The sequence below is a fragment of the Panthera pardus genome, unplaced genomic scaffold (genome assembly GCF_024362965.1).
Source record: "Panthera pardus isolate Hobbes unplaced genomic scaffold, ASM2436296v1 HiC_scaffold_22, whole genome shotgun sequence".
NCBI lineage: Eukaryota > Metazoa > Chordata > Mammalia > Carnivora > Felidae > Panthera > Panthera pardus.
Window position 1 is genome coordinate 16694371 of NW_026526788.1, and position 20106 is coordinate 16714476.

At 40.0% G+C, this 20106-nt stretch overlaps 1 protein-coding gene and 1 pseudogene across 11 annotated transcripts in view; one reads left to right on the top strand and one right to left on the bottom strand.

Moving 5' to 3' along the window:
• Positions 1-20106, bottom strand: part of PCDH15 (protocadherin related 15) — a 1681879-nt gene that overhangs the window by 1054855 nt on the left and 606918 nt on the right. The gene's annotated exons all lie outside the window — the stretch shown is intronic.
• On the top strand, positions 17095-17873 carry LOC109254925 (40S ribosomal protein S4, X isoform-like; annotated as a pseudogene).

Below are 20106 nucleotides of genomic sequence, written 5' to 3' on the forward strand. Positions count from 1 at the left end.
ATCTTCTAGAGTCTACAATTGTACTAATTGATTTACTCATAGACTCTTCTCCATGATGTGATTAAGCCATATTGTTGAGTGTGACTTTTGTGGAAATTTTTTTTTCTTAATTAAATTCTATCATCTTGACAAATATAACACCTAATGATTCAGGGTTTGTGTTATATCACTATCAGCATCATCATTGTCATCACCACTCATCAGTATAGCAAGTGACTTTCTTATTAAATAATATGTCACAAAACACTATAAATTCTTTCTGTAAGTTATAAAATTATATATATAGTGCCTACCTTCTATGAGTTTTGTGAATATTAAATTTTATAACATATATATATATACATGTATATATATATATATATGTGTGTGTATGTGTGTGTGTATATATATATATATATATATATATATATATATATATATATATGTATATATAAACATTTAACCTAGGACAAAATCGTAGCTCAGAGATGGTTAGTGATTTGCCCCAGTATGGTACAGCTTGAACATACGTGTTTTCATCCAATGACAAATCAGGTAGCAAGTAAACCTGGGGAAACTGTCAGCATATGACTAGAGAGTACGGGGGAAAGCATCATAATAGGTAGCATGCATTTGAAATATATAGTCAATATACTTTTCACATCCTGTAAATCTTGTTTTTCTGTGAGTCTACAACCTTTGTATCACTGGCATTCAAGTTTTATGGGGAGAGCAAGCACAAGTTAGAATAAAGGTGTCATTGCTCACGTTCAGATTCAAATTTGAGGTTGTGCATCTTAAGCAAAAGCGCAGTCTTGGGAGCCAGGTTTTTCTAAAATAATCCCAAAGAGTTTTCCTTGACTAGAACAGAGGAAAGTCTGAGTGAAACTCTTTACTATAAGCCCTAGCCTAGTGAGAGGGTAAAGGATACGGTGTAAAGGAAGTTTCTCTTCCACAGCAAAAAAGCCTTTCAGGACAGTGGGGGTTTCGACCAAGAAGAAAGATCCAGGGTGGGTAAGAGCAAGCTTAAAGTTCTGTGTTCCTAAGAAGAACCTATCCCCTCCTCAAAGAGACCAAGGTTTAAAGAGTGAACCTCTGGACTTTGAGGATTAAGATCCCACATCAGTGACAGGGATGGCTGACAACAAAACATTTAAAACCCTACTCTTCTGCAGTGATCTGTGGCCTGATGAGGTGACTACAGCAGAGGAGACATGTGGCGTCATGGGTTTCTGCTGAGAAAGGGCTTGGTAGAGTCTCCAATCTATTCCTGTGCAGCCTGCATGGGACACTGACAAAAATATGTCTGTTCCTGTGTACTCTGTGGGGTTTAAAGGGTTTCTGTGACTCCCAAGTCCGCAGACCAGCTAAATATTTCCTGGGGTGAGAGCCAACTGAGAGCGAGCCCAAAGCAAGTCTGAACTAAAAGGAGGGGGGCAGGGCAGGCTAAGAAGCACCTGGTTTTTACCCAACAACTAACTTTACCAGGCAACTTTTTCATGTTGTGCTTCAGTGTTTCCTCTGCCTAAGAAATTTCCATAAAAAATTCGATTGACGCGTGTTTGACAAAGAAATACACAAACTTGCTGGTAAACAATTACAAATTGAGTAGTATGCTCTTTTCAAAATTTATTTTATTTATTTATTTTGAGAGAGACAGAGTCCCAAGGAAGCTCCACACCGCCAGTGCAGAGCCCAACGTGGGGCTAAGTCTCACAAAGTGCCAGATCATGACCTGAGCGGGAATCAAGTCAGATGTTTAACCGACTGAGCCCCCCCAGGCACCTCATTGAGTACGATGTTCTTAAACAGAACTTTATTACTATTCTACCTAAGGATTTTTTCCTAATGTAAGCACTAGACTTTCTACAAACTGCCTTACACGCAGGCATTGGAGTCTGCAGGTGCCAGAAGTACGTTTTTCTTGGATTTTTATGGCTCAACTTTACTCTGTATGGCTGCACTAGGTTCACATGAGTGAGACTAAAACTGTCAACAAGCATCATCACCGCAACACTCATTTTAAAGCAAAGGTTGAGTTTATACTCTCAAAGGTGGCTCCTTCGGTGTAATGCTTGACCTCTGCCTTTTAAGTGAGAATAAGGTGTGCTCCGATGTCCTCAGTTCATGAATTAAACAGACATATGAATTAATAGAATGACAATTCATTAATTTACCTTGAGAAATATACTAGCCGATTCCCTCTAGTTACCCACTTCTCTCTGGGTAGAAACTGTACAGGAAGCCAATGTTGTTACTGAGAATGTTGTTGGTGAGTTTAGAATCACATGTTGGACACTCAAGGGCTACAGACCTTCTGGGCTATGAAAGATGAATTCCTCTCCAAATGTGATATCAGGGGCATATAAATAAGAGAGACCAAGGGCAGGTCTCGGCTCTTTCTCTCCATGACACTGGATATTCGCTTTCAAGTTTTATTTCTCGTTCTCTTACATTATTTTATTAATCTGCATTTTCCCCTAGTTAAAACAATGATCCCAAAGGAGGAGACTTCCCACTCCTCCGTGGGGCTCCATGGGATAACGGATGCAGGGAGAGAACACCACCCTGGCGTTGCATTTCCACCTCGGTGACACAAAATATGCCCGAGAGCTAAAAAGCTGTGATCACTGGGTCATTCCAGACACCCAGCTGTGACCAGCCATCAGGAAAACCAATTTGTATACCCCCCAAAACATTTAAACCACTAGTTTACAGGATGATTGCCTAAGTAAAAGTGACTCTTAAATTTGAAGGATGACTCAATATATGGTAGGTTTAAATAGTGACTTTTCTCTAGTAAATTAAAGCATTTTATAGGTGATTTTACTACCTGATGGAAAAATTACATTAGACAGACTCTTAAAACTGGTATTAGGAATCGCTGTTAATTGATAGCTGTATATAATTTCAAATTCCTTATGCTCCTCTTACAGAGAGAAAAATATATGATTTAATTCACCAAAAAATTGAATAAAACACAACATTTTAGAACTTCATCTGCTGTGTCTAATGAGGTACATCTGTAGGAGCAAAGCTCTATTCATAATTACCAGCAAACCACTAAAACACAAAGAAGCAAACGTTAATGCAATGACTGTATTTATTTTTCCTTGCAGACTGGTTAATTTAAAATGCATTACTATAGGATTCCTGTTTGTTTATTAACCGGCTACTAAACTGAACAGCTCTTACATACAAGGTGTTATACTGGGCAAAGGAGACACAAATAATAACAAGGGATAAGACGCAGCACGAGTTCACATTTCTCCAATATCCACTGTGCCTCAGCACTGCGCTCAACTCTTTGCATGGATTAGCTCATTCAATCCTTACAGAAATCTAGAAGGTCTGAAGCATACCCTTTCTCCTGGGCTATCTGTAACTCCAGGATGACCAACTGTGAAAGAATATATTCTCACACCTTCTTACAGGTCACTGCACCCCTCCTTCTTAATCTCTACTCAATGCCTGTCAGCACCTCCCACATGGTACTTCCTCACAGACCTGGTTACACTGTTCTTAAGACACGCTCCCTCACTGGTAGCCCTACTCCAATTAGTTACCTTGTTGACTTCTTTACAACACACTGAAGTCTCTGTCCCTCCGTGTCCTCACAACCCATAAAGGCACCCAGCCCTGGGCCATGACTCAGGAAAGCAGCATTTCTGAATGTCTAGGTTACAGCTCATTGCTGTGCCTGTGGAGTCCTCTGGGTTGTTTCTAAATAGACTCCCTGCTCTCTATTGTTGCCATTTTCAACCATTACATATATATATATATATATATATATATATACACACACACACACACACAAATATATGTATGTGTGTGTGTGTGTGTGTATTCATGCCACTTTTAGCCCTTTTAGGATCTTATAATGTTGTAACTTGTTAATCCTATAGTTTGAAGATATCTGTTACTAGTTTCGAAGGTATTATGACATTTCATTTAAATTCATTTGGATTACAAAGGAAGAAGTTGGTTAGGGTAGAAGAGTCCTAAAATCATTCCGTTCCTTGATACAATCTTTGGAACAAGATACAGAATTACTAATTTAAAGATTAATACGCTTAAGGCAAATTACTATTTGTCTTATGAATATACAATTACAATATAGTAATACAAATTACTATATGTCTTATGAATATGTTTCATACATAAACACATGGGCCTTTTATTTTAATTATATACATGAAAGACGCTCCAGAAAAATGTGGATTCTAGTTTGGGATCATTTTTTAAATTTTCATAAACTATTAACATCATTAATCCCTTTCTTAATTGTTCAATAAAGGCTTCTCTGCATTAATTAGTTTCAGAAACTTTTCTTGGCAGGAGCAACCAAATCAAACGCTAGCACTCTAGCTGTTTGAAAGGATTAAAATAGTACTTAACAAATTACCGTGAAGCTTGAAGGCTGAAACACAGAGGTACAATTAACATAACCAAGAATCCTATTGCTCTACCATTTATACAAATAAAAAGACGAGCTTTTTTTTTCTTTTGTGTTATCCTTCTCCCTCATCACAAAACTGTACCAATATTTTCAAACAACTATTATCTCAGACATCAAAAAAAAGAAAAAAAAAACTATTTTGTTTTTTTGTAATCATTTCTCTAAAGTGATTGCTTTGTTTATACACAATTTAAAGACTTTTCAACAGACAAGGTTAGTCCCCTATTCACTTTCATAGGCCTCCTTTACAATATAGCCAGCTGTGTTAAACAGAAAAGAGAAAAAAAAAAAAAAAAGAAAAGAAAAAACTCAAACCATTACCGAATGTGTGCTTATACCCACGAAATCATTTGATTTTCTCCTTTTTATGGAGCCTACAACTTTGTAAGTAAACAATAAAAATATAATTGTATAGATTAGCTTCCAGATGATTTTTCACACCTGTAATTGTATAGGTCAGTTACGAATGAATGATTATAAAATCATTCTTACGCATGTCTTGAACCTAAACCTTCAGTTGCCCATGTTATGTACACATGACGTTCCCAGCAGCACAATCAACTTATGACCTCACGTATGTTAGCAACACAGCCTAAGTGAAACCCCGAGCAAATTTCTTAGGCAAGTCTACTCTGATTCCTGAAAACCTCTAGCCAGACACAGGCATCTTCACCTTTACCCCATTCATCACCGAGGTGTGGAGTGTTTCCCTGAACATCAGGGTCCCCTTACAAATACCTCTCCTCTTGTGCTCCTCTACCCCAAGTGTGGCAAACACGTATGGACTCCCAAACTTTCCCGCCTCCCTAGTCTCACCCAAAACACATGCTCTCTGCTGGTATCTTTACCAGCTCCCCTCCAAAGAGATGCACATGTGCCTTTCTCTGACACTCTACAATCTATGGCCTGCACGCCAACAGCCCGCTGCCTGTTTTCGTAAATAAACAGCCACAATTACTCTTTTAAAAATATCCAATGGCCAATTTTGCTCTGAAAATGCCAAGGTAGAGTCCGTATGCCTCCAAAACTGGAAACACTTCCTACTGATCCTTTTACAGAACAGGTTTGTCGACCTGGTGTCTGATATAGGCAGCCGTGCCCACATGCAATGCAAACTGTAGTTAAGATTGTAAAACCCATGAGAAATTGTTTCTTGGACGAGGACTTCACTACTTCAAATGTGTTTGCTGAAATCACAACAGATTCCTGGGGCCCTATCACATGATAAGCGGCGAGTTACACGAGGGGCACGAGCGCATGATCGCATGGTAAGCGGTGAGTTACAAGAGCGGCACGACCCTATGGTAAGCGGTGAGTTACCCAAGTGAAGATTTTTCTGAGCCAATGATTTGTTTGCACTAACAATGCACGGAATAGCACTGACTTTCAAATTACAAACTCACAACAAGTCAAAATGCATTTAAACCCACCTAAAAAGAAACATTATTAAAAGCACTAGGGATACCGTAACTATCACGGGGTCATTTTCCATGTTAAAGGACAAAAGCGCAAGAAGTCTACGTTTCCAAAGACAGCGTCTTAAGACGAAGAGCAGAGAATCGGTCTAATGACGCTATGCAAAAGCTAATGCTATTGGACAGCACTTCCTGTTCATCTAGAAGGAGGAAGTCACCGTGTAAGTCGTTCGCAACAGCATACTTGCATGGGCCACGCGTCCGGGCCACCTGACAGCGGCAGCACCCATAACACACGCTGAGTAATGCTCCCCGTCACCTCCACCAGCACGTGGGGGATGATCCACTTCGCAGACACGTGATGACGCAGGGAGCTCTCCGCGTCAAGTACGTGCCTCGCACACACCTGCCCAGGGGTGCTTTGGGCAGAAGGACACCTGCTAGCTGAGAAGAGAAAGATCGGGAGTTCCTGGAAGCCCGCTGAAGGGGGCCTGGAAGGCCGGCACTGGAACACCAGTCTGGGGGGCACAGCCCCAGCTCTTCCTCGACCTCCCCAGGAGGGATCACGTCAAGCACACGTGGAGGGCAGTGCAGCCTCCACCCCAGCAGCTGCGGAGCCAGAGAGGCTGCGGATGGCCCAGGGGGACCTGGGGGGGGGGGGGGGGTCACAGTGCTGATGTCCCCAGGGCGGGGATAGGGTGGGGGAGGTGCCTCAACGACAGGGACAGGGTGGGGGGGGGGGGGTCTGCCCACAGCAGGAGGGCAAGACAGGCTCACAGTGAGGGATCTCCCATAGCTGGAACTACCGGAAACCCCTTTTGGCCGAACTGAGGAGGGAGGACTGTGCCCTGCGCAGTGCAGGAAGGTCAGGCCCACTAACACAGCCTGGTCAAACAGCAGCGCGCAAGTCACCTTGGAAAGAAAGCGGGAAATGGGCGGGGACCTAAAGTGGCAGTGCCGCCCTCTTGGAGCTCCTGGGCCCGGGGGAGAGAGGAGCCGCACCGCAGCCCCAGCCCCTGAAGGGGGACAGCGGAGGGGGGCTGCAGGCAGGGCCCTCTCTGGGCGGGGCCCTTCCAGAAAGGCGCTTCCAGGATACTGCTTCTGCCTGCCTGCTGCAGGGGCGAGCCCACTTGGTCGGGAAGAAGGCTTCCCGGGGGCTCACTTCCGGGGGTCCCACCTCCAGAAACCCGCCCGACGGAGGAAGGGGCCGATTCTGTTGTGGGAGAACTTTCAGGAGCCCCATTTGGGGCAGGAAAAAGGGCTGCTTCCGAGGTGGCAGCGCTTCCGGAGGAGGATGCCTCTAGGGACCCCAGTTCCAGGGGCCCACTTCTGGAAGCCCTCTTGGGGGTGGTGGGGGACACTTCTGGGCGCCGACTGGAGGCTCTGGTGGACGAGCTAGAGGGACACTGCCTGGTGCCGGATCCCAGCACGACCACCGGGATGGGCTCTGCCAGGGCGTCTGCCAGCCTGCCTCAGAGAGCTGCAGAGGAGGCAGGTCCCCGGATGGAGGGGCAGGTGGGGGAGGCACACTGACTCCTGCCCCCACTGCGCAGGACCAGATGGAGAACCCAGCAAAAGGGCCGCCGGACATCCGGGTCTTTCAGACATAGTGGCGGGACAGGGCGCCATGGGCACGGGGGTCGGCGCCCCGATGGAGGGGGCAGGTGGATGCCTTTGCCAGAACCTTTGTACCGAAGGGAACTGAACACTTGTGAAAAAAGCAGAAAAAGAAAGTTAAAAAATAAATAAACGTCGCACAAAAACACCCAAAAACCACAAAACATGAAGAAATACGCTGCACACAACTCTCCCACTTATGTTAATGTAATTTAAAAAAAGGAATTTGCAGTTAGGAATCAAATGTTTAAATATTTAAGATAGAAATAATTGGAAGATCAGAAATAAGAGCCAAACAGACTTTGAGAAAACTGAAGGTTAAAGATAATTTTGACTCACAATTTATGACTCTACTACAAAGTTGCCAAGAGTAGCACAACTGGATGTGCAAAAAAAGATGCATAAGAATAAATAGGGCCGACACCACGAAGAGGAGGAGCAACATAGAACGAATCAGAGAAAATGACAAAGACCCTTCCCCACCCCAAAAAGGAAGAGAACTTAAAACTCCAGAAAACTGTCATGACCTGAAAGATGCTGTGAATATCCGTATGGAAATGGCGGACCATGTTTCTGGAAAAATTGATCCAGAAAGTTCATCTGAGACATAGTGCCTCCAGAATACCCATTAGAAATCAGCAGCAATGTGGAAAAATACTGCACACCCATGTGCTCTTAAAGTAAAGGACACATTTTATTCAATGAAAAGTTGATTGGAAAAAAATAACTGTTAATGAGTGAAAAACACTGGAAAACTATAAAACCATGAGTTTGAAGTGGTAACATAAAAATCTGGCAGGGTGCAGGAGAAGACGACAAAGAGGAGGTAGAAAACAACACCAGGATTTGCCACCACTGGACATGCCTATTATTGTAACCATTTAACAGAAAAATAGATAATTCGTGCAAAAGTATGGGTTCAGCTTCTGACTTTGTCCAGCAAAGCGTAGGGCGGCAGAAAGGGTTACTCAAGACTCCATTCAAGTCAGGAGAGGTGAGAGGGAGGCTAAGGGAAGTCTCTCCGAGCTGCTCTCAAGCCCCTGTATTTATTTAGCATACATTTAGGGAAACAGTGTGCAATAGGTCAGTGGCCTACATGCCGATAAGACCCTATAGGGGCATCTGGGTGTCTCAGTCAGTTGAGTGTCCAACTTCAGCTCAGGTCATGATCTAGCGGTTCATGGGTCCAACCCGTGTGTTGGGCTCTGTACTTACAGGCTGGAGCCTGGAGCCTGCTTCAGATTCTCTGTCTCCTCTCTTTGCCCATCCCCTGCTCGTGTTGTCTTTCTCTCTCTCTCTCTCTCTCAAAAATAAATAAACCTTTAAAAAATGTATTTTTAAGGACGTATAGAAAGGCCAGCAGAAAAGTCAGTTAACACAGGGTAAAATACTCCATGCAACCACACGGTCTAAGAATTAATGAGCATAGGCTCATAAATTATGAGCATAGGTTAGGACCTAACCCCTAGACATACATTAACCAGATAAGCCAAGTGAGTGCCCCCTGGATATACATTTAACTAGATAAGCAAAGTGTGGCCTTCTGTTTTCAGCAAGGCCAGAATGCAGTGTTCTGCTTTGCAATGCGCTCCCCATAATCTCCTAACCCTGGACATAGCTATTTGATTTCCCACGGAAAAAAAATAAGCTTTTACTACTCCTTTTTAGGAAGAACTGCATTTTATCCCTAGTTAATGAGAGAATGTACCTTTAAGAATGCCAATTAATACACACACACACACACATATATAGGTGGAATGACAGAATTAGAAAAACCACCATTTTGTGACCACTTATCAAGTAATTAGGCTTTGGAACAGTTCAATTAAAGGTAACAAAACAGCACGGGCTTCTTGCTAATATCTATGGAAAAATTTACTTTAGAATCAACACATCTCATAATACTTTTTTGTTGTTTATTTTGAGAGAGGTGTGCACATGTAAGCAAGCAGGGAAGGGACAGAGAGAGAGAGAGAGAGAGAGAGAGAGAGAGAGAATCCCAAGCAGGCTCCACGTTGTCAGCGCAGAACCCTATGTGCGCCTCAATCTACCGAAACTTGAGATCACAACCTGGGCCCAAAAGTCATTACACTTAACAGACTAAGCCACCCAGGCATTCTCATAATAGTTTCTTATACAAGTAATACAAGTTGAAATTTCTGCTAGTGGGACATGATTTGTGTGCACTCTTTAACGAGATTATTATAAGTATATAATATGATCTATGAAATCATCTTGCTATAATTTTTTTTAAAAATTATTATTTGTAATCTCTACACTCAACGTGGGGCTCAAACTCACAACCCTGAGGTCAAGAGTCACATGCTCTATTGACTGAGCCAGACAGGTACTCCAAAAAAAGTTTAATCTGAGTCTAACCTACCCTATAGACCAAGTTTCCAGTTTATAGGAAGTTTAGGAAACAAAGGAATGATGTAAAAGACACTAAGAGGAAACAATCAGATAAATCAAAAATATCCTATAAGGAAAATTACCTGGTTGTCTCTTGAAAATGTTATGATAAAAGTGAACAGATTGCTTTAGCACAAAAAGACTACGCAGAAAATAGTATTCTACCAGTTTGTTGATTCTCGTCCTGACAAGCATTAGGTCAGGCCCGGAGGTGAGGCAATGATATTTGGAGACAAAACATACAGGAAAGCTGGGATAATCACAGTAGTGGTAACAGTCTTTTTGTTTCTGAAAATTAGTTGTTTATTTAGTCCTATGACAAAGCTTAATCCTATGATCTTTGTTCTTCTTTTATACTGCTTCCTCTGGAAAGTTCTCTATTCTTATATTTAATTAATTACATGAATATGAATGAGTCTCCCCTTCAGTATTTGTATATGTGACCACTCACCTGAACGTCATTAAGTTCTAATATCAACTCTGTCAGTAATCAGCTAGGCAAACTGTGCCCAGCAAATTTAATTTGTGCCTTAGTCCTATTACCTTTAATGTAAGAATAAAAATACCAGACTAATCTATTCATTGAGTCTTTTCTAATAAACTAATAAGGGGACACATGAAAGATTCTGACATCTGTGAAACAATATACTTAAGACAATTTACTCATTGGTCCTTTAGGCATATGGATATAGAAATTTCTCTCATTCAGATAGACACTATTTCACAAAGGTGCCAGTAAACAACTACCTCCACAGAGGGCCAGTAAGCAAAATTAATATTGTTGAACTTGCGACCTATGCTATTTTCTGGAGTTCCATTGTAATTTGTAGTTCTGGTTCGAGTCAATATGTATATAATCAAGGAAGATAAGTAATATCTGGGCCATTTTTTTTCCATAAGTAAATTAAATAATAAAAAAGAAATGTCTTTTGGCAACACACTATTAGGGAGATGTTATTGGCAACAGCAAAAGAGCTGTTGAAAAGTAAGCGTACAATTAAACCCTGTACCTGCAGTAGAAATACGTGACTCAATGCCTTTTGAAAACCTTTGCTCCTTTACAGCAAATTCAGTTATCATAAGAATTTAAAAGGCAAATGGAGCCAGTTTTCCGGGGTATGTACAACAAAGAGTTGATCTATCTCTGATGCTATATACGTGTGGTCGGATGCTCTCCAGAATGACAATACAAAACATCTTACAAAATAGAACCATACACATTTCAGGCCAGTCATCTGGAATTTAAAACAGACCTGATTCTGATGTTACGCTATGCTTAAAACCAACCAACAGAGAAAGAGTAACAACAAAAAAATATTTTTTTTTAAAGTTACAGGAAAAAAAAAACACACACATGATCTTTATCCATGAAAAACAGACACTTGAACACTTGAAGGGGCTCTAGCTTGGATCTTAGATTCAAGGTCAAGCACTTCTGAACGTGGATTTTTTTACCCCACGATGACAACTCTAATTTTATTTCACAAATTTAAGGTGGGAGGTTGTTAAATACCATCACCCCTCCCCCTTACTAATTACCATAGGATATAAAATTGGTTGTCTGAATGGCATGCTAAATTGTGGCTCAAAATACCCAGGAAAACTAACTGATGCTTTTCAGTGAAGGTTCTGGCTTGTTTGTAATCAAATAATGTCTTGAGACTCTAGGGCTTTAGGGGTGTTTTCAGGATTTTTTTTCCCCAGATTTGGTATTTTTGGCACCCATGCTTTCCTTAGCCAGCATCATAATACCAGTCTGCGTTTACCCTGGCTCTAGGTTTCAAAGGGAAATCTTCCAGGAAAGTTCCAGGGGCAATAAAAGGACTAAAACATTGGCATAACCATCCCAACACTGAGCAAGAAAGGAGTAAGGACTGATTTTGACCCAAGATGTTTGTGCTGGGGCGGGGTGGGGGGGCAGTAGTAGGATGCTATTTCCTCCTTTTGGAAAGGGATCAAGGGATTTTGATGATATTCATTTTCTCATTTGAGATTTGCTATTTTGGCAAACCATACACGGGCATTGAAGTACAAGTAATTAGTGAAATTTGTATGTAGTAATCTGCATATAAAATAGGTTTTCCTGACCATCTTAATGAAATCAATTGAGTTGAGACCCTCATCCCATTTTCTTACTAAAATCCCAGCATATTGTTCCAGGATTACATTGTAATGGCCGCTTTGGGTCTGACTTTGTAGATCTCACTAACATGTTATTTTCCAAGATATTTCTTCATTTTAGTCTGTAACAACCCACGGTAAAATTAACCAATGTTCATTGTTTTTTTTTTTCCTTAAAATAACTCACGTAAGGCATTTGACTGAGCACTTTAAATTGAAAGATCTGTTTACCATCCAGCATAACAAGCGATATGAAAGTAAATATTAAGCAACACTGTATTTAAAAATCCTTCAGCTACCAATTACAGGCTCTCACCAGCCACTTCTCTACAGGATCCTAATCTAGTTGGGTTGTTAGAATTGTTCTCTCCAATTTAATACCCTTCCAATTTTCCTATGCAGATCAGTTTATCTTTGCACACTGCACTCTTTTGGACCTGATCCTTCATTAGCGTGTTTGCAAAATAAAGTGTCAGTAATGCTAGCTATATATGTTAAGTAGCACAGGACCGGCAAAGATTTTAGAATGTCAGTGTATCTTTCACTCCAAGCCCCCCAAACATTTAGAAAGCGTTAGTGACTTTAATCACTTTTTGTACATTTTTTCCACTATGCAATTATAAGAACATAGGGGAATAATATTGGTCTAGAAAAATGACAGATTTTTCAATGGTCCCTCTGATTCCACATGCCTGTTAATCAACCATACGTTGCACAAATTTTAGAAAGTGTGTGGCCTCATTATGTCTATATGAAGATCCAGAAACAAGGAGGGCCAGGTCCCTTTCCAATCCGTCACACTGCAAAGATCCGAAAGACTGTGAGATGCTTTGAAACATTTAAAAGACAAAATCATGTTAATAATATCATTGATGGGTTTCACAAGGGAACTCCAGGAAGTAAGAGGTGATTTCCTCTGGGGCTTAAAATTATGTTATTTTTCTATAGAGGTCAAGTTCTGAGAGGCAATAAAATCTTTAATTCCGATTCCCCTTAACCAGGAGGTGAGAAAAGTTTTAACAACCTCAGGGATCACTAGGAAAGCACTAATGAATGATAATTTATTCTCAATAGTCAGAAAGAGCAACCAACTCTGAGACAATGTGTTATAACTTCTGTAACTTTTGCAAACACATAGGAGACGCAGTGTTAATTTGCAGATTAGGAATATTTAAAGTAACATTTCGTCTACGTTTGATAAAGTTACATTGTGCTAGTGACCCTAGTACAAGAGAATATTAGCTACAGTATACATGTGAAATATGTACAGATAGACCTCAGCGTATTCACCTTAGGTCATGACCCATCAGTGGACAAGTAATGAAGTTACTATGTTTTTGAACAACAACAACAAATATATATATATATATATGATTATCAGCATGCTCCTCACAAAGTAGGGGTTAATGACACTGCTTCATTTACATATGTATCTACATTGGTCTGCTGGGGCTCTGAAGAGCTATATGAATGTTTCTCCATAACACAACCACATTTCAATTCAAACATTTTCTCCTGTGTGGTAGTCCTCTTTAAAAACAGCCTTCCCTGGGGCGCCTGGTTGGCTCAGTTGGTCAAGCATCCAACTCTTGAGTTTGGCTCACAATTCATGTGATAGAGCCCCTCATTGGGTTTTGTGCTGACATCACAGAGCCTGCTTGGGATTCCCTCTCTCCTCTCTGCTCCTCCCCTGTTCATATTCGTTCGTTCGTTCTCTCTCTCTAAATAAGTAAACATGGAAAAAAAAAAAACAGCTTTTAGGGGGCACCTAGGTGGCTCAGTCAGTTGAGTGTCCAACTTCAGCTCAGGTCATGATGCCACAGTTCATGGGTTCAAGCCCTGCATCAAGCTCTGTGCTAACAGCTCAGAGCCTAGAGCCTGCTTCAGATTTTGCGTCGCTCTCTCTCTCTCAGCCCCTCTCCCATTCGTGCTCTGTCTCTGTCTCTCTCTCTCAAAAATAAAAAAAAATAACATTAAAAAAGCTTTTCCTGTGAATCTACAGTAAAATGAACTTAGTAACATGACTTCACATAACCCTTTAAGTAGTTTACTCATGAAGAAACATGTCAAAATTGTTACCATCACAACAGAGTATAGCTCTGTCTTTGTGTGTATTTATATTTATATACAATACACCCACACATATACACATATACCACGTGAAATATATATTCTATATTCTATAATATACATGTCATATGTAATCAGCATATGCATGTTGTTAGGTATGTATTATGTGTGTATACATACATATATATGTATACACACACATATATATACATATATATATATACACACATACTATGTATATTAGAATGAAGTTTCACATGTAAACCAGAGATTGCAATCACTAGTCATTAAAGAATATTCTAAAGGAATGTGGTCAGCAACATTCAAGTAACTACACAGGCTCTGCTGAGTTGTGATTGCTGAGAACAAGAGGCAGATTACTAAGTAAATTAAGGAAAATTTGTTCTAGGCTGTGTTTGATGGAAAGATACTATGGCAGGCTAGAAAAACTGTGGAAGGAAGAACTGGGCTTTTGTTGTTTGGCGGGTTGGTTGTAAAAACCAACTTTTTGCTTTTGACATATTTTTTGAGACACTGTTATACTTCAGATGGCACGTGCTTTAAAGCTACCAGTTGAGAGATCCTGCCACATGCATGAACCTGGAAACCATCACCACAATTAAGATAATGATGACGGGGCACCTGGGTGGCTCACTTGGTTGAGCGTCCAACTCCCTCTTAATTTTGGCTCAGGTCATGATCCTAGAGGCCATGGGATTGAGCCCCAGGTTGGGATCTGTGATGACAGCATGGCACCTGCTTAGGATTCTCTCTTCCTCTCTTTATGCCCCACCCCCCTCTCTCTCTCCAAATGAATAAATAAAACCTAAAAAAAAAAAAAGATGATGATTACACTTATTACCTCCACAAGTTCCGTGGGCTCCTCTGTGACCCCTCCTTCCCTTTTTCTTCCAATCACTTACACACTCACTCCCACCTACATCCCCAGACAACCATTGACTGGCCTTCTGTCACTGTGGAATGGTTTGCACTTTTTAAAAACTGCATGAATGAAATTACATGGTATGTTTTCTCTGTGTTGCCTTTTTCACTGAATAAAGTTATTTTAATATTTAAATGAATATTAAATGAATATTTTATTATGTATATCAATAGTTTCTTTTTTTAAATTTCTTAGTATTCCATTGTCTGGACATACCACTATTTATCAATCTACCTGGTAATAGGGTTTATATAATACAATTTTCGCTTACCCCAGTCTCCTTTTGTGTGAGACTTGACCACTTCAAGTACAGTATTACAGCACAAGTACGGTATAATAGTATACTTACAATTCCTCATTCCAAACTTTGTTATATGTTTTTTACATACTTTATCTCTACATATTTTACCTTTACAAGTGCCACAGTACATTTGTACTATTTTTAATTCAAAAAGTCAATTATCAATTAAAGAGGCTTTTTAATAAAATACAAAATACTTTCCATACATTTCCAATTTATGCAGCTGTTCATTCCTTTGTACAAATCCAGACTTAGACCTTGTATTTTTTTTTCTTCTACTTGGAAGGTGTTTTTAAACATTTATTTTATTATTTTTTTTTAAATTTATAGATCTGCTAGTGATGAGACAGTCTCTAGTCACCTTCATTTTTTAAAGATAGAGTATGGTCTATAGGTTGACAGTTGTTTTCCTTTCAGGGTTTTATTTTTAAAGTTTATGTATTTTTGAAAGAGAGAGAGAGAGAGTGATGGAGAGGCAGAGAGAGAGGGAGAGAGAGAATCCCAAGCAGGTTCTGCATTGTTAATATAGAGCCTGACGCAGGGCTTGAACCCATGAACAGTGAGTTCATGACCTGAGCCAACATCAAGAGTCAGACTCTCAGTTGACTGAGCCACCCAGGCGCCACTCTTGCAGGATTTTAAACATGCTTTTCCATTGTTTTCTTGCTTATATTGTCTCAGATGAGAGATCTATTGCCATTTTATCTTTAACTGCTTTACTAAGATTGCTTTTAGGCTTTTATTTTTATCCTTGATTTTGAGGAATTTCAGTATGATATGCCTTGTTTTCTGTGTTTCTTATGTTTGGCATTTGTTGAGTTTCCTGAATCCATTGTTGTATAATTTGCATCAAATTTGGAAATCGTGCAGACATTATTTCATAAAATATGTTTTCCGTCACTCTTTTTTCAGGTACAATTTTACGTGACCACTCGATATTATCCTATGACACTTCACTGATGTTTTCATTATCGTGTCTCTAGTCTTTTACCTCTCTATCACATTTCAGGTAGTTTCCATTACCCTATCTTCACTTCCTCTGGCCTTTTCTTTCACAGTGTTTAATTTTCTTTCGATCTCGTCCAAAGTATTCTCCGTGTGCCATCTTATATACTTCAGATGTAATTGTACTGTTTAGTGTCCTTGTCCATAACTTCTATCATATCTATAATCTGTCAATTTCTATTATGTCAATTTCTATTATTTTTTACTATATTATGGTGAGTCACAGCATCTTTCTTCTTTCAATACCAATATAACATTTCATTTCATGCTGAACATTATGTGTTTTACCTTGCTGAATCATGGATGGCTTCATATTCCTCTAAATGCTCTCCAGCATTATTCTAGAAAGTAGGCACATTACTTGGAACTAGTGTGATTCTTTCTGGAATGGCTTTTTGATTTGTTAGCTGTGTCCAGAGTACTGCTCAGTCTATGACGACTTTTAACCACAACGAAGATAATATCTTTCTGAATACTAATTATCCCCACTTATTAGAATATCCTTCTGAGTACCCTAACCTATGTAGAATTTTTTTTTCCCCACTCTGGAAACCAGAGTTTTACACTCTGGATAGTTAGAACATAAACTATCTTTGGTCCTATGTGGACCCTGAAAAGAATTCCCCTATTCTTGTCAGGTTCTTTACACAGCCTCAGACAGCTTCCTCACATGCTTGCACCAGTCAATATTCAACTTAGGACTTGGAAAGGACTCCAGTCTCTTTCTCAGGTACTGGAAGGAGGCAGTCTTCTTTCTGTGCCTGGTGCAGCCATGGCTTGTGGTCCCAAGGAGCATCTGAAGTGTGTAACAGCTTCAAAGCATTGGATGCTGGATAAACTGACCAGTGTGCTTGTCCCTCAACCATCTACAGGTCCCCATTAGCTGAGAGAATGTCTTCCTCTCCTCATTTTCCTAAGGAACAGACTTAAGTATGCCTTAACAGGAGATGAAGTAAAGATCTGATACAGCATTTTATTAAGATTGATGGCAAGGTCTGAGCTGATATAACCCACCCTGCTGGTTTTATGTATGTTAGCAGCATTCAAAGACTGGGGAGAATTTCCATCTGATCTGTATGACACCAAGGGTTGTTTCTGTTCTTTGGATGACACCTGAGGAGGCCAAGTATAAGTTGTGCAAAGTGAGAGAGATCTTTGTGTGGACAAAAGGAACCCCTCACCTGGTGGTCCATGATGCTGGCACTATCTACTATCCTGATCCCCTCACCAAGGTGAAGGACACCATTCAGATTGATTTGGAGACTGCAAAGATTACTGATTTCATCAGGTTTGACACTGGTAATCTATGTATGGTGACTAGAGGTGCTAACCTGGGAAGAACTGGTGTGATCGGTGCCCGAGAAAGGCACTATGGTTCTCTGGATATAGTTCACTGCCAATGGCAACAGCTCTGCCACCCAGTTCTCCAATATTTTTGTTATTGGCAAAGGCAACAAGCCATGGATTTCTCTTACCCATGTAAAGGGTATCTGCCTCACCATTGCTCAAGAAAGAGACAAAAGACTGGTGGTCAAACAGAGCAGTGGGTAAAATGGTCTCTAGGTGACTTAATAGGAAGCCTTTGTACTTAATTAAAGATAATACAGCACAATAAAAAAAATTAGAAGATTTGGAGAGGATTCCAAGCCTCAGGAGCCTTCTCTTTGGGAAGCTCTTTTCTTTCCAGTCCTGTGTCCTGTGAACTCCAGTTGTATTAGCCTTCTTAGCCACCTACTTGTGTCTCTGAATGCAGAAGTTTCCAGGCAGCACCTGGGTCACTCCTCAACAGCACAGCGTGGAAAGTCTCCAGACCACAACTCAGGGCAGTCATAGTTATCACCTAATGTTCCCCCTCTCACAGGAATCTCTGTCCTAATCTCCAATGCATGATAAGTGCTGTTTTCCATATTTTATTTTATTTTATTTTTTTATTTTTTTATTTTATTTTTTTTTTTTCATGTAGGAGGGAAGTGTCAGTATCTGTTATACTATCCCCTGGGAATATTTTAGTTTTTCAAAGGGATTTTCATTGTTTTCCTGTCGGGAGTGCAATGTAAAACATTTCATCTTTCCATGGAGCCTTCAGTAAAATAATCAGTAACTAACTGTTAAAGTAAATGCATTTTGACAAGGTACAGAGACTCTTTGTCTTTCTTCAATAAGTAGGGAGTAAATACAAATTTCAAGTGGGCAATAACTTTGCCTTATCTGCATATCCCCGGGATCTACAATGTGTTTTCACATTGTAGGCACTTAATAAATGATTGCTAAATTATGTTAAGATATTGGCTAAGAACTAAATACCCCATGCAGCTATACAAACTTTCATTCAAGATTTCTAAATAGAACGGGCCATTAAGTTCTCCAATTTAGATTAAGAAATGTTAAAGACCCCCATGCCTACATTTGGTATAACTGCCAAGTTGATAAAAATCCCCTTCTCCCGTCCCCCAACACTGCTAATTCTTGATGTCACTAACTCCCAGTGTTGCTAAATAGTGAAAATCAATAGGGAGAACTTCACAGGTCTTGTTGAGAAGCCTTTTTAGTTTCAGACATTTAGAATCATTCTGACAACTACTGCTCATAGGACTTTGGGAGTAGAAAAACCTACGTTTGTTTTAAGCTGTTTAGGTAGAGTACTTCAACATCTATCAGTTACAAAATTTCCTGACCCTGCTCATCCTAAATCACAATATTGTCACTTTCACATGTGTTTGATGTGAGTTATAAAAATACTTATACATTTCTACCTAGTAACGACAGTCCTTGGAATTCTTTTAACAGGGCAAGGTGAGGCAGTATCATAGAATCCATAATAACACAATAAATTAAAACGAGAAAATGTATGACAGGGTACTATTTCATTATACAATTATAATTGTGACCACTTTGAAACCACATGGAAGAAGGCTATGATTAATAAATTAAGTAAAATGTATAGACCACAAAAACAAATTTATGATGCTATGTTAAAAGGTATGTGCACACGAATAAAAATTAGAAAGGAGTATGAAATAATGAAAACATGTGATTTGTTAAGGTGGATCAATGGCAAACAATTCTTTATACAAAATACAAATTTAGAGAAAGAGTTGCTTTAAAGGATGCTTGCCCTTCAAATATATATTTTAAAGCTAGGTTTCACTTGGGTCACATTTGCAGATAAGAAAAATCAGTTTTCACTCTTTCAAACCTTTGTCATATGCTTGATGTATGAAATTAAATATTACCTTTTTTCTGGGCTATGTGAAACTGTCTGCACCTGTAACCCAAGATGTGCTTAATTTGCATCTGCACTTATGATGTAAGAGCACTCATAATCCGTTACTATTTTGTATAGTTGGTTTTGGGGCTTTGAAATCCTTCTTTTACGCCCCTATTTCTGCATCTTCTCTCATCACATATACTGACAGTAGTGTTAGCACTGCTGAGTGAAAGTGCAGAAAACAAGGGTGACTGGCCCAGCCTGCCCACTGTTCACACAAGCAGATGGCTGAAGTGACAGAATTGGGACTAACTTAAGCGAAATGTGTGCCTTGTCTTCGGTGAAGGAAGGGTAAGTCTTCCTGACATTGTGACCATTACAATTGTCTAAGGGAGTATCTTTAGGTTGTCAAGCTTGATCTTAAAATAGAAGCATGCTCTATGGATAAGCATAAGGGCTGAAGCCGATGTGTACACACACACACACACACACACACACACACACACACACACACACAAACATTCTGGCTTGTGGGATACACATACACACATCACATGTATTTCTAAGAGTGAGATA